The following is a 15,904-nucleotide window of genomic DNA, read 5'->3' on the forward strand; positions in this document are numbered from 1 at the left end:
TCGTAACCTGTCGTACATTGACCACTCCATATGGCAGATTGGAAAAGCCTTAAAAAAACATTATTCTGAAATTGATCCGATTAAAGACAACAATATAATAATTAACAAATCTTGAATTATTGCTAATACATTTGCCGGTACGTATGAAAAGCAATTTACCGTTAATCAATTCTACAACCCAAGTGAGTCACTCATCTGCAGTCATGCGACCGACTTTCTCTCCTCCCACCAAGATAAAAGAAAATATCCTACCTCACCTAATGAAATTAAATCTTTAATTACTAAATTAAATTACTAAATTAAATCCTAAAAAAGCAGCAAATTTCGACACCATCACTAATTAAGCACTCATGGAGCTTCCCAGATGAGGAATTTGTGCAAATCACAAATATCTTTAATGCCTGCTTAAGATTAAACCTTTTTCCTCGCAACTGGAAACACACCGTTATTTTTGTACTGAAGAAGCCTGAGAAGAACGGTTTTGAAACTTCAGATTACTGACTATCAGCTTACTCTCAGTTTTAGGAAAATTATTTGAACGTCTCATCATAAATAGAATCAAAACCTTCGTAGAAGACATCATTAGAGATCATCAGTTTGGCTTAAGGCATGGGTTCTCTACTACACAGCAAATAACCCGTATAGCTGAGCCTATCGGGGAAAGTTTTAACAAGAAGGAGACTGTCGTGGAAATATTCATCGACATAGTTAAAGCCTTTGACAGAGTTTGTCATCCGGCCTACTCATTAAATTAATGGCCTATAATTTTTCACCATAAATCATTCTTCTCATAGCCAGTTATCTTCAATCGCTCACCTTTTTAAGTTAAAATTAAAGATTCCTTATCTGAAATTAAAAATTTACTGAAGAGGTAAAGCAAGGTAGTATTTAGCACCTGTGCTCTTCAACATATACATCAATGATATCCCTAATTATCCTAGAGAAGCCCTCATCGCATGCTATGCCGATGACACGGCAATTTTAAGCAAATCTTTGAATCCTGAGAAAGCCGTCTTTAAACTTCAAGCAGTATAAGATTTACCCTTGGTTTGAAGACTGGAAGATAAAAATCAGCGCTGAAAATTCTACTGTTGTTTATTTTCAAAAATATCCCACCGAAAAGCCTCATGAAAATACCAATCTTAATAATATTGAAATAGCACGTGATACCTCAGTCAAATATCTGGGTGTTCACTTAGAACGGCAAACGCTCGTACGAACAGGTTGAAAATTCAAAGAATATAAAATAATACCTTAAGAATCATAGCCAATGCTCCCTGGTTCGAAAAAAACTCCACTCTGCATAATGACCTTAGGATTAAATCTACAGACTCAAAAATTCTAAAATTCTCGCATAAATTCTTCCTCAAATGTGATCAACACAGCAAGGAAATCATTAAGAAATTAGGCCATTAGGACTATGTCATAGAAGAAAATCATAAAAGAACTCGCATTATCCGTCACAATTCTAAATCGTAGGGCTTGTATATATTATCTAATGTTTTTTTCATTTACTTAATTTAAACAAGTTTGATATTTTATCCATATTTAACCAAGTTTTTATTTTTCGTACCTTGCAAAGAAGATTTTTGTACCTGATAAAGCAGGTTTATGTGAACTATATTTGTATACATTGTATTATATTCTGTACTCAATAGCTCTTTTTTTCTCATCTTTATGCCATTAGGAGCTTAAGAAATATAGACTGGTAAAGGCCTTAACAGGCGCATTACCTTTTGCATGAATGATGATCTGTGATCTGTGATCCTCTGAGTCAATTCCGAATGTAAGAAAGCATGAGACGAAGATACTTTCTTTCCTTTCTTTCCACAGACAGCGAGGCAGCCGGTCCACTGGGTAGTTAGCATATCGGCCAGGTAGCCCCGCTGACAGAAATAACTTGATCAAAATAATACACTTATATGTACATATTGTGCTCAAGACGATTGCTGGGGGCAGTGCAAACAAATGCTGGACGAAGACGATAGTGCAGTAATGGAAGAAGGGTGCATTGCGGGTAAGAAGAACAATTTCAGTTACATATTTACAGAGTTATGGATAGGTGGTTACAAAAGACATCCACAACGTGAACAATAAATGAGTACAGTGCAATATATGAGCAATTAACAAAGTGACTGATAAAATAGTAAGAATAATATATAAAATATGGCTAAATACTAAATAGCAATACTAAAAATAATAAGAAGTAAAATACTAAAAAGTGAAATAATACATAAAATAAAAAAAGGCAAAACAGTGAAAACAATACATAAAATAAGGCAAAATAAATAAATCAAGGTTCATAATTCAAGGTTTACAGTTCAATAATATAAATATATACAGGGATTAAGAAAAGCCGAATAAGCTAACTTAAGATAAAATTAGTTCATTACAGGTACAGAGCATACAGGGGCTGTGCTGGTGACGAGGATGGTAACTGAGAATTACTCCAGCCTGTCTGAGATTTTGCGTGCAATATTTATGCAATCGCATATGCGTTTCAATGCATTGCGATTTTTCGAAGTAGCTTCGGCCCATGCATGGATGTGGTTTGCTACTGGTTGACTAAGATGATATTTGGCGGTCTCTCTGCAAGCGAACAGATAGTGGTCCGGATCTCCTACCATCCCGCATGAGCAATGCTCGTTTTCGCGTCGTCTGAAGCGATGCAAGTAAGTCATGAAGGGACCATGTCCTGTTAGATACTGAGTGAAGTGAGACGAGCCACTTTTTAGAAGCCGGCAGACTTTGGGAAAAAAATCTGTAAACTCTTCTGCCGGTGGTCTCTGTCTCCCATAGATGTTGCCAACATTTGAGTAATTCTCTCTCGAGCTCAGCCTTTTAAGAACGAACACGGGAGAGGCACGTCAAGTGTGCGAACGTGGGGGTCAGTTGCTGCTCTTTTGGCTATTGCATCTGCAATTTCATTGCCCAGTATTCCGGTGTGGGCAGGTACCCACTGGAGTTCAGGCCTATAGTATTTAGGTGTTCTTAGTAAGAGTTTTTGTATGACCCTGACGAGTGGATTTTTACTACATGTGCCTTGGATTGCCTGGAGGCTAGAGGCTGAGTCTGAATATATACTGGAGTAGTTATTTTCCAGTGCGTAGACAAGTGCAGCTTTTAATGCAATCAGTTCAGCCTGAAAAACTGAGTTGTGGTGCTTAAGCTTTCTTTCCCAGGTCTTTAAGATCTGGTTTCCATGTAGAACACAGTATCTGCTACCGGTGCCACATTCTCCTTTGGAACCATCGGTGTAGATAGCAGTGGCGTTGAATCACGTTGGTGACCTGCAGTTAATCGAGATGTTGAATTCGGCCGGGTGGCAAGGTGGCTCGGGAATGCTTTGCTCATAGTCAGTATAAACATAAGTTCTGTCCCATAAACTTATTGTCTCTTTGAGTCGGAGCACTCGCACTATTGCACTCTCGCGCTGAGCTAAGAGATGCAGAGGCGGTAGTCCTGAAATCACGTTTAGAGCATTAGTGGGCGAGGTTTTATATCCTCGGGTAATGCTGAGGAGAAATGGTCTTTGTGCTGAGCGTAGCAGATTCTCCATTTTAGTAGTGATCGTTATGCCCCACATGGAGGCCCCCATACAGTGCAATACGTTCAGCAACTACAGAGTACCACGTCTTAAGCATCCTCGAAGAAACTCCCCATGTTGGTGCTGCTGTTCTTAAGCATGGAATGAAATATCCTGTGAAGTCGTGCCTTGACCTCCTTTAAATGTGGCATCCAAGTGAATGTGTCGTCAATTATAATTCCAAGGTACCTCAGGTTTCTGACTATTTTAATATTTTCCCCATAAAGGTTGATGCACGGGGTTTTTCGATGGCGCTTACCTGGGCAAATAAGCATACCTTGGGTTTTTGAGTTAACTTATAGTCATTGGCCCATTTGGCCATCTTGTCTATTGCTTGTTGCTCCCTAGTCTCATATGCTTTGCGGCTGTGCCCTTTGGTTACCAGCAAAAAGTCATCGGCATAAGCCAGTATTTCCGTGTGAGGATCTGTGTTAAAGAGAGCCAGCGCTGTGTCGGCTACAAGATTCCAGAGCACTGCACCCAGACAGGATCCTTGAGGACAGCCTCTATTGATGGAACATGAGTGCACTCCTGCGTCCGTAGTGGCTTGAAAGCGGCGATCGCTTAGGTAGCTGTAAATAAGGTCAAAGAGAATCTTAGGGCAACCCATGTCCTGTAATCTCTTCAGTACGTTGGGCCACCACAACGAGTCGAAAGCGCTCTGTATATCCTCAGAGATAATGAGACTATGTTGGTTATTTCTTCTGTTATTTGCTATTATTTTTCGTAGGTGCTGCAGCGCGTGATCCACCGATCTTCCAGGAATGAAGCCGTATTGTTTGTCATTTATGCTTTGTCCAGACAGGATATAGTGTTTAAGTCTTTGAAGGACGACTCTCTCTAGTACTTTACCCAAGGCAGGAAGAAGGAAAATAGGCCGGTAAGACGTTGGTACATTAGGGTCTTTTTTAGCTTTGAGGAAGAGCACCATCTCACCAAGTTTCGTACCGGCTGGGAAATATCTGTTGCGCCAACACGCAGTAATGTAGGCATACAGTAACTCCGAATGCGTACTGTTAATGGCTTGCAGAATGCCATTATCTATCCCATCAGGACCTGGGCTTTATTGGTGTTTAATGCTTTAACAATGTCGCTCATTTCTTTGGCGTCTGGCAGCGGTTCAAAATCTGTTTTCTTGGTATTGTAATATTGCTCAACACTAGCTCTGATATTTCTTTGTAAGGGATTATCTGTGTCTGCGTTATCAGGTCTAAAGGTATTGTCCAGAATGTGGGCGACTACTTCTGTGCTAGTTGCTGCTCCGTGTCTTATTGTGGCAGTAAGATTATAGGTGTAAACATCTTATCATGTGCAATACGGGAGACAGTACCGAACTTATTCGCAGTGTTTGTACAGTACTCTTTCCAGGATGAAAACTTCGCTTTTGCAATCTGTGTTTTGTAAGCAGCTATGTGTTTTCGAAAAATTAGCGAGTGTGTCTCTCTTTCTAAGGGATCCTTGCATGCTTGCATTCTGCGCCTTAGGGCACGGTCTTTGCTGCGTTCAGCAGTCAGCGTGGTGCTCCATCAAGGAGTGCATTTCCGGGCTGCGTAATGTTTCTTTTTCGAGGGCCTTTTTCGTACACTGAGAGCAGTGTTTGCATAAGATCTTCATGGCGTCGATGTCTTTACCACTGTTGCAATTGTTACATTGTGCGACGAGACTTTCAATATGGGTTGAGAGTGCATCTTTAAATTTGTTGAGGTTTATGTACTTCGTTTTCCATCTGTTCTTTGTTATAAATTGGTGCTCCGAATCAATTCCGAACTCAAAGTAGCGATGGTCACTGAACGAGGGGGTTTCGCTAACCTTCCAATTGTGAATATTATTATGTATACCAGTGGTGGCTAAAGTGATATCAGGCCACCCCTGAGCCCTGGTAGTTCAATATGGAGGGCTGTCGGAGGGGTTGACGACTGCAAGGTTATGAGAAGTGATGAAGTCAAGGACAGGGCAAGCGCGCCTGTTTTCCTCTGGCGCACCCCATAGAGGGCTAGTAGCGTTAAAGTCCCCAGCGATTACCTTATTCCTAGTCGGAATGATCATGACTTGTTCCAGCTCCTGGAGTGCAGTGACAATGTGTTGTGAAGGAGGAAAATACACGCTGGTGTAACATTTTAACATTGTGTTACCAGTACTAATTATAATTATCTCATTATGTTTATCTGTTTATTAATTATGTTTATCTCTTATTTTTATTGCACCAAATCAGATGTTCAATTTATCTTGTGAATCTCAAATTATATTCCGACTATTTTGTAATCTACTTATGTCCAACATCATTATTTTTAATAAATACTCGATGCGGGACGTACTGTGGGATTGCACGATGTACCATAATAGGCAAACTCTAGACCTTCTGTCTATGTAAATTCTTATAAAACTTGCAATTTCCCCCCCTCCTTATTTTTAAGAGTTAGTATGGGAAGGTATTACCAGTTGACCTATGGTACATCGCTGGTGTCTATACTTTTACCTGTGTATAATATTGCGCAGATTACTTTTTTCAACATCCTCTTTTTTACTTCCTTGTACGAAGTAAAGAAAGTACTGCAATCGCGGCGAAAAATTTCGGGTATCGTATTTCAATGAAAATATCCATTTTGACTGTTCTTGAATTCATTTAAACGATGTTTTTGCGTGGCATCTGTACGTACGGACAGAGTAACGAAATCTTTTCTCCAAAACGGCTGAAAAAGGAATTTAAAATAGATTCAAAGAGATTTTTCTCATGAGGTATGTACGTATGTATGTTTCATGCATAACTCAAAAATGAGCAGCTTCAGAACGTTGAAATTTTGTATATGGGACTAGTATAACATGCAGTTGTGCATCTCTCTGTTTGGTTGCAATCCGGCTGCACCGAATATATATATATATATATTTACCCAATCTTTAGCCGCCTCGGTGAGCTCAGTTTTTTTTTTTTTTGTTCTTATATGTTGGTAAATTGTGCATTTGGGAGGGGGGATTTAAAAGTGATTGAATTATGTTGTTCTTAGGTAAGGTTAAGATTTTTATGGCTTTAGTTAATCTGCGTGCAATAGTTGTAGAATTATCAACAATTTATACGTTGTTTAAGTGCTATTAAGCCTAACGGAATAGCTATTTGTTTATATTTGAAAACTTTTAGTAGAATAGTGAATTAAGTCAGTTTCTGCACTTTCACTGTCTTTTTGGCCGAGTGGGACCGAGTGGGATTTTCGAGGCATAAAACTGAAAGTCTTGCATAGAAACTCTAATTTTAATTGAAAAAATTGTTTTTTTAACAGTTTTAACTGTATTTTTTGCTTTATATTTTTATGTATTTTACAATTCTTAATGAAGATGTTTTGAGATTTATGTATTTTTTCCTTGCCTTGAATTGAGAACTGAATTAATTGAATGAAAAATATACCTATGATGAAATTCGAGGAAATAAGTTTAAATGAAATGAAAAAAAAAAAAAAAATGTGTAGTTTAATAGGAAGTCATTTGGTGTCTACATCAGATTTTTTTTCTTCTTAAGTGATGCAATTGGAAAAATTAACAGAAATAGAGTATAGACTATAAAAGAGAAAATTTTAAAATTTAATATAAAACTAGATTGCGGCTGAAATAACACGTACTTTTGCAACTGAGGATGATGGTTCGGTAAAACCATCGAAACTAGTCCTGTGAAATTTGAAAATATAACGCTGATTTTTGTTGTTTGACTTCTGAATAAAACTAGATAAACTACTGCATTTGATGATATTAATTTCAATATTTTTGACACTTTTTTTTCTAGTAGATGTAATAATGAAATGTGAATGTATCATCTTATTATGAAGAATGGGCAATACGTATTAACGCATTAAAAATATATTTTAAAATATTTATTAAAACAAAAATCAATCATTACAAGACCTATTTTCTAAACGTCTTGCACGAACAGTTAAAGCTATGGCAGGTGTTATTTTTATGAAATTCTGAACAATGAAAATTAATTTTGATGTTTCTAAACCTACTCTTTTAGATTTTTGAATCATTCTGACATAAATGAAGTTAATAAAAGCAACAATTATTTTATCTTCCAAGCATTTAATTATTTAATTTAGAGAAAAAAGTAACACAAGAAAACTCACAGTATTGCATAAATACATAATAATTCTTAATACATGTGCATATTTTTCTTTATTAGGTGAGATCAATAGTAGACTCACATACCTAACAAAAAGGCGATTTAAGTCCTGCTACGGAGGACACAACACTTTAAAATATTACTTTCAGGCCATGGATGAGCGAAATCTTGGAACAACTGGATAACTGCGGCTCTCCGGAGGAGCTAGATACTACATATGACTTCATCATAACTAAACTAACTAAGGTAGCAATAGCTTCCTACAAATTTAAAACAATAAAGCCGAAAACATTTACGTCATGGTGGAACAACCACCTCAAAGAAAGAAGAAGCAAAATAAGAACTCTGAAAAGACAGGTATAAGCAGAGAATGATGAAGAGCTGAAAATATTAAAGTTGGTATGCTACAGGAAGGAACTAGTTCAATACAAAAAACAAATCAAGGCAGCGAAACAAGAGTCATGGCCTAAGCTCTGTAGTAACGCGCAAGCAATCTGTGGTACATTACAGAAAATAGCCACCGGTAAAGTTTATCAACCCCTGGAAGTTACCGCTAAAGTAAAACAAGGTGCAAAAAACAAAACAGAAGCTCTGAAGACCATCCTAGAAACAATCTTTGCTAAAAACAAGATGGAAATTTATTTAGTATCTCACACAGAAATAAGGCAAAATTTAAATTGGGAAAGCAGTTACAGAGATATTACTCTTCCTAAAGTAACGAATTCCATAACATAATCAAAGCCCTAGCAGACAAAAAGGCATCAGTTTCTTTAAGAATGGTATTATCTAACCTGATGGTACAGATAATACCATTGTTAAAGAAATTCACAAAGAATTTCCAGTGTTGTTTCCAAAACTATGCAGACCCTTCTGGAGACTGGGACACTTTCCTAGAAGCATGAAACTGGCCGAAATTGCACTCTTTCATAAGCAGGTCAAAGACCTGTCAGATCCGACATCATACAGGCCTATAAGGTTATTGCCCTTGATCAGTAAGATTTCAGAAAAAGTAATTCTGTAGAAATATTTTTCTAAAATCTGCGTCTTAATTTCCACATATACAGGAACAAGACTATAGACGAAAAACAATATGGCTTCTGAGCAGGAAAGTACACAGATAATGCCTTAAAGCAACTACTAGATAACATAGAGCAGAACAAAGACAACAATTTCGAAACACTAGTTATATCGTTGGACATCAAAGGGGCATTTGACTCGTTAAGGTGGCCAGCCGTAATCGAATGCCTAGACATTATCAAATGCCCAGAGCAAATCCTGAACCTTATAAGCATCTACTTGCAGGATCGTTGGGTACAGGTTGCAACGGATAATGGTGTACTCAAAGTCAAGTTGGAAAGAGGCTGACCTCAGTGTTCCTTTTTGGGACCTACGCTTTGGCCTTCGTAATTTATGAGCAAGGAGTGGGTATCCAGGCGTACGCGGACGAGTTTTTATTGGTAATTTCTGGTAGCACGGACATTAAGCTAAAAGCACAAATTGCAATCAATACTTTTGCGAGCTGGCAAATCAGCACAAATTAAATATCTCGGCAGATAAAACTAAACAACTGTTTATATGTTGGCATGGAGGACGAAACTGGAATCCCAGCATCAAGCTAAATGGAGTCTCTATAAAAGAAGTTACCGACCTTAAATACCTAGCTATTATAATTAACAATGGGCTTTTCTGGGCACCACACATTAAAGAGCTTAAGCAGCAAATAAATCAGCTTAGCAATTCCACGGTTAGAACAGTAGGACCTCATTAATCCAATCACTATGATCAAAAACTGGTACAGAACAATCTCAGAAAAGATCATATTATATGGGGCTAACATATAGAGAATAAAGCTCACCGCTTATATGAGGAGGCAGCTTCACACAACCCAAAGAATGTAACTATTGAGTATATGCAAAGTTTATAGAACATCCCCAATCGCCGCACTGCAATTGCTGGCGGATATCTCTCAACTGGACCCTCTAGTGGAGATAGAATCGTTATTAATAAGGACACTGCGCATGGAGATAACTTCTCTCTGTGACAAAAGACATTCTACCACCACAGACTATGAGAAGCGCAAGCAGATCATGCTTGGACACCCTGCAGATATGGACTTATCGCGCACAGTACACCTGCAATACACCTCGCTTGATGAGAAAGCCCTAGCTATATATACAGATGGCTAAAAGGCGGAGAAGGGTACAGGCTGCGCCTACTGTGTACTCCAAGAAGGAGAAGTAATAAAAACTTGGGAAAGACGACTGAATAGCAAAAATACCGTCTTTCAGGCGGAGCTTCTAGCATTACAAGCAGCCATCAATTTGCCAAAATATGAATTAGAAACAAAGGTATATATATATAGTGACTCTGCCTCAAGCTTGGAGGCCATCCGAGGGCATAAGTAAAGGAGTCCTTTAAGCAAGGTATTCAAAAAATTCTCCTAGGGCTCCCATCAGATAGCAGACCCAACCTGATCTTGTTTCCAGCTCATGTGGGTATTACTGGCAACGAAGTGGAAGATTTGCTTGCGAAATCTGCAGTCAATGACTCCAGTAGACTGGAAAGCACAATAAGTGTGCCGCAGTCTTGTTTAAAAAAAATACGATCATTAGCTTTCTACAAGAATGGCAGAAAAGATGGGAAAGGGAAAGCACAACGAGGAGAACTTCCAAGTTCTTTCCAGAAGTTTCATGCTCAGTTAAAATACACAGCGGCGTACTAACTCATTTTCTACATTGGCCATGGTTCCTTCCCCCATTATCTTAAGAGATTCGGCAAACAAGACTCAGAACTATGTGATTACTACCTCTTCAACTGCCCGCAAACCGATAAATTGCATTTAAAAACACCAAGCAGTGAATACTGGCCTAAGTGGGAGGAGAATATCTGCGGTAACAAGCAGGCGAAAACTAACATAGAGGAGGCGATCAGGATCTGCTCAGCAAGGTATTAAGAAATTCCTTCCTTGAGAATTAGATCTTCGCAGCATAATTACAATAGCATATAAAAGTGGTCGGAAGAGGTCTTACACAAGTGGAGTACATTGAACTAACAACTCGCAGATGACGGAGCAGCAGATTAGTGCAATTGTCACTTACAGTAATATCCAAGTAATTGAACAGTAACAAAGATACTTCCTTGATAGGTACTAAAACTGCAATAGCAGTTGCAAATTTTCCAAGCAAATAAGCTAAAGTACCAGAAAAATGAGTCACCTAACTCCCTACCCAGTTTAAATCAGATAGTACTACAACAACTAAAAATAAACATTAGGAAAATAGCTCGCCCCGTAGAATAGTAACTGGACTGTAAGAGCAAAAACTATTGTGATGTAAGCTTATTACTATCCATTTTGCATATACGTGTTAAAAATAATGTTGTAAAGCAGTTAAAAATGTGTAACTGAATTATAAGTTTAATTTGATTATCTCAGTAAAAGTATTGTAAATATGAATTCAGATAATGTTTAAATGTGCACAGAACTATAATGATTATGTCTAAATGTATCATCCAACTTGTACAAGACAATGTATGTAATTAACATATCTATGCTTATACGCAGACCTTGTATGCCCATGTAATGTTTACATTTTTATATGGGAGAAATATTCCCTTCTTCCAGGATAAATATTAATACTGTAAGACTTTTACAACAAAGTCAGATCAGTGATCTCAGGCAGCGCTCAGTAACTCTGCGTCCCTGAAAAGTAATTTGAAAGATTTTCTTCAAAATGCTCTTTAACTGCTTTTTTACGCCATCATCATGATTAAATTGATTTCATGATTAAATTTATGATTACATTTCGCGAAAAGAGTCAATCTTTCCACGAAAGTTAGATCTCAATTTAAAGAACAAATAATAATCGCTGAAGCTATATCTGAGATATAAAAGGAGTGTTCAAGCTCCTAAAATTCTTGCTGCCATTTTTGAATTTCTGAAAGAAGTCGGGGTACCCGTCTTGCAAAGATTTTGTTTATACAAATACGTGCGTTAAAATTCGCAAAACGGATAGATCTGATATTCTTGCTATCTCTATGAATTTCATCTCATGTCGCTCTGCATTTTCTTCTGGATAAGAGCAATATTTTCTGATGTCTATACCTCCAACGATCAACCTTCACGGGAATAACTTTCTACTACTTATCAGCTCATGCAAAATTGTTTCAGCCGCTCTTTGAATACAGAATTGGAAGGAGAAGAATCACCACATACATAATGACAGCACTGTTTTATTTCTTTGAGATTAAGATTTTCTTTAACCAAATATTTAATCACAGGATGATACTCAATTTTAAACATTTTAGAACAAACAAGCACACCACTTAATAGGAAAAAAACATATATATCTGTAATGAAACTGTCAAATTTATTCGTTTAATATTGTCACTACATCTTTGCAAAAGGAATTTATTGCCAGAAAACTTTTTATAAGGTGAGACCAGAAAATTTTGCATCTACCTATGTATTATAAATAACATAGTAAACTGAAATCCTTAACTTAGATAGGTTTTGAGTGTCCTAAGTTTAAAAAAAATGTAGACTTGATACTTTTTTTTAAAATTTAGGACAAATAAAAATGATAGATAATACATATTCTATTATCTATCATTTTTAATTCGTTTTTCTATGCGATGTTAAGGGATATTTTCAAAAACGTTCAACACAGTATAAAAATTACTTACCGCTGCCTGAAAATGGAGTATGATATATAAATATCACCTAAAAGAAAAAAAAAAAATGTTGTTAAGAAAGCCAGTTAAAAATGATGTGTTGTAAAGAAGAAACTCAAGCCCTTTATCAACTAAGTAAACAAAAATAAAATGAGTTTGTCAGGGAGTCTGTAAACAAACCTTTGGTCTTCTGGGATTTTTGTTATCGTTAGTAACGAAACGAAGTTTAATGTGCCTGATTTTGATAACGTAATAAAATTATATTTGTACATGCTGGTCTAAAACTCCGTCGGGAAATGTGAAAAATGGCAAAGTTAAGTTTGATCTCCTCGGGAGAAACATAATGTTATGGGCTGAATAAATTTTGTATGAAATTTCATGTTTATTAGAGGCAAAATATATCAAAGTATGCAGTCGAACATTTTGGAAAGAAATGTGTGTGGTAACGCTAAGAAACGGTTCTCTGGGAGGGGGATACATCTTTTAACATCCTCATTCATCATAGGTAAACTTTTTAGATTTAACACATTCATTAGAGAATATTAAGAATAATTAATATACAATATTCTAAGCTTTGTAATCTCCTTACTAATAACCTGCAACATATGTGGAAATAATTATTGGTCTGAAAATGTCCTGAAGCAGATGGAAGTTCAAAGATGCAATAATGAAATTTTGGAATAAAATTACCGTTGGAGGGAACAAGGTGTGAAGAATTGTGCTGATATGAATTAAGGAAATCATCAGGTAAGAAGGAGTGGAATTACACAAGAAATTTTAACTCTGGATATCATTTTGATGTACTTTCCAAACAGCTCCAAGAAAAATTTTGACCACTATTTTACTGATTTTTAATGTAAATTTTACATTAAAAATTATTATTTTTAATTTATTCCAAAATTTCATTATAGCATCTTTGTAAATTTTACATTAAAAATGTAAGAAATCGCTCAATAAATATTTCTGTATAATTCTTATTTTAAAAGAACACGAAGTGTTTGTTTTATAATCTATAAAAATGTCAAAACTTTATGTCCACTACATTTTTGGATATTGAAGTCTTAAAACCATAAAAGTCAAATATCATGCCCTTCAAAAAAAAAAAAAAAAAAAAAGTATATAGTGGTTTTTGAAAGTTGGATAAAAAATCATGAAATACGTTAAAAATTTCATACAGATTTCATTTAAAAGATTTTTACTTCCTACCTCTATGGTTCGTAAGGTCCTGGGGGGGAGGGGGAACGTTGCAGATTCCTTCCTTGTGGGGATTGTTGCGGTGGGATTTCCTCCAGGGTAGAAAGGAGAAAATAAGCCAAATTTTATATTTTCTGAACTATTTGACGGAGAATCTTTTAATTTAGAAATCCTTAATCGTCATTTTCCGCTGATTGTTGTCATCTTTTTTTCATGAAAAATGGGCTGTAAAAACTGGAGAAACTGCCTGATGAAGAAACCACTAGTACCTTTTGTTATCACCAGCTTTTCTTATCTCTTTGGAGCTCTTTGTCGTAGTTAGCAATACGTTCAGGGATGAAACCGTACTTTTTCCTGCAATTTCACAGATGACTCATCGCACCACGTGCTAGTTAAATTATCTTACGTAATTAACGTAATAATAATCTGATCACTACGAAAATAGTTCCAAGGAATACCTGACACAATTGCGCGTCCGATGATATAAATCTTGAGGGTAAATGATGGACTAAAAAGTCATGTTGTTCTTACTTTGCATGAACAATGGCGAACACAATGGGCTCCCATGACTAAACTAGAAATTAATTAATAACTTTTTACGTATGGAGGATACAGGCTTAATCCATGTATCAAAACGCATGTCTTGGCTTCCTCAATAGGATGGCATGATTTACTTAACCTAATTATGAGGACTTACGCGAAAATGACGAATATTGAGGAGCGTGAAAACAGCGACGCTCGACAGTAAACAGCCAGGTGCCTTGCGATAGTTCGGGAAGACACAGGGGCCCGTAATGAAGCTGCTCCCTGTGTATGAATAGTGGTCAATGAGGCAGTTCGCTCTACGCATGCATATCCTATGATGTGAGTGCTGAAACGAGCATTGCTAAGAAGCGCGTAAAAGAGTAAGAGATTTTGCCTACGATTAAAAAATACTAGATTCTGAATACCATAGGAGATTTAGCATTACCCGGGCTGCCACAGGAAGACCTGCTACCAGGGGCGTAGCTAGAGGGGGGCAAGGGGGGCATCTGTCCCCGGGCGCAGAATCCAAGGGGCGCCAAACTGATGTTACGACATTTTAGAATTAAATGTTTTCCTTCCTTGGCAAGCAGTAGGGGGCGCGAAATCTTCAGTTGTCCCTGGGCGCTGAAAACCCTAGCTACGACTCTGTTCGACGACTGGTCTGTCGAGGGCATCCTGAGCCTGGTCGCCCTGTAAATGACGTCTCTTCTGCCCACTGGATCCAACACCTCCTCACAGTAAAATCAGAATGGCCTACCTGAAGAGCTACTCGCCGAGCTAACCACCCAGCTTCCATCATCCCGATGATTTTTCCCCTCTCGAACTCTGACAGTTGCTGATTTGCTTCGATGGCGGCGTAACGGTATGTCTACTTCAGCATTTCCTTAGCAAAAGACTAAGTACACTGAAACAAGCTCTGCTTACCTGTTTTATACTCCAAGAAGAACGAAGTTCAACGCCCTCCAGTGGCATTACGCAATGACATTGCATTTCTAATCATTTGCATATCTACCTGATTTGCATATCTATCTCACAGTTATTTTTTGGTGCGCAAATTTTTGTGGCAGTGAGTGTAATTTAAAAACATTATGCTCTTAATACTGCTTCCATTCTCAGAGCTTATACGGCCGACTGCCTAATTCCCATCAATCAGTTCTCTTAGCCATTTTTGAGGTCAAGGGGTATCTCCTAACAGAAGTTTGACAGAGCCTAATTAACGCAATGCACAGTACAATTATTAAAATACCAATTAATTCATTTATTTTATCAGCACCTCGCGGTCAGGTTTCTTTACAACTTTTTATTGAATGAGTTTCCATGAATTCGGTGAAAAATGTTTAAAAAAACTTTTTGTGTAAATAATCCATTGAAAGGAAAGAAGAATAATGACATTAATTAATTCTCTAAAGAGCAACGGATTTATGGTAGTACTTATATTGTTTCCTAACATTAATTGTTGAAACTAAGGTAATGAATTCATTTACATTTGGGGTAATGTGTTTCAATTGAACTCACTGAAGAAATTCCATGTCGCCAGCATCAATAATTTTATACTGTATGCTATTAATCTAAATTGTAGCTTTTACTGTAATTATTACTGCAAAGGATCATACTGAAGTTCCGTTTAGTTCGATTTCGCTATAACAAGTTTTCAAAGTTCACGAACTGTGCTTAGAAGACCCAGCTAATCCTTAGAATTTGCTTCAAAACCCTTAAACGCTCAAATGTGTCTTGAAATGGCATCAAGAAACTGAACGATAACGTCTGAAATTGCAATAAACAATATTATAAGTTTCTTTCTCTGTTGTTCATAAATTTGACCTGTT

General features: G+C 37.1%; 1 long non-coding RNA gene across 1 annotated transcript in view; it reads right to left on the minus strand.

The window, feature by feature from the left end:
* The window catches only part of LOC146995051 (uncharacterized), a 34,919-nt gene extending 22,480 nt beyond the window's left edge, over positions 1-12,439 (minus strand). Inside the window, exons 1-2 of the long non-coding RNA XR_015043492.1 lie at positions 12,372-12,439; positions 1,734-1,886 (exon numbers count right to left, since the gene is read on the minus strand). This is a non-coding gene — a long non-coding RNA (uncharacterized LOC146995051). The remainder of the gene's footprint in view (positions 1-1,733; positions 1,887-12,371) is intronic.
* Positions 12,440-15,904: the final 3,465 nt, after the last annotated feature.

The sequence above is a fragment of the Stegodyphus dumicola genome, chromosome 10 (assembly GCF_044657685.1).
Source record: "Stegodyphus dumicola isolate Sdum_Otavi_A_Nest chromosome 10, ASM4465768v1".
Lineage (NCBI taxonomy): Eukaryota > Metazoa > Arthropoda > Arachnida > Araneae > Eresidae > Stegodyphus > Stegodyphus dumicola.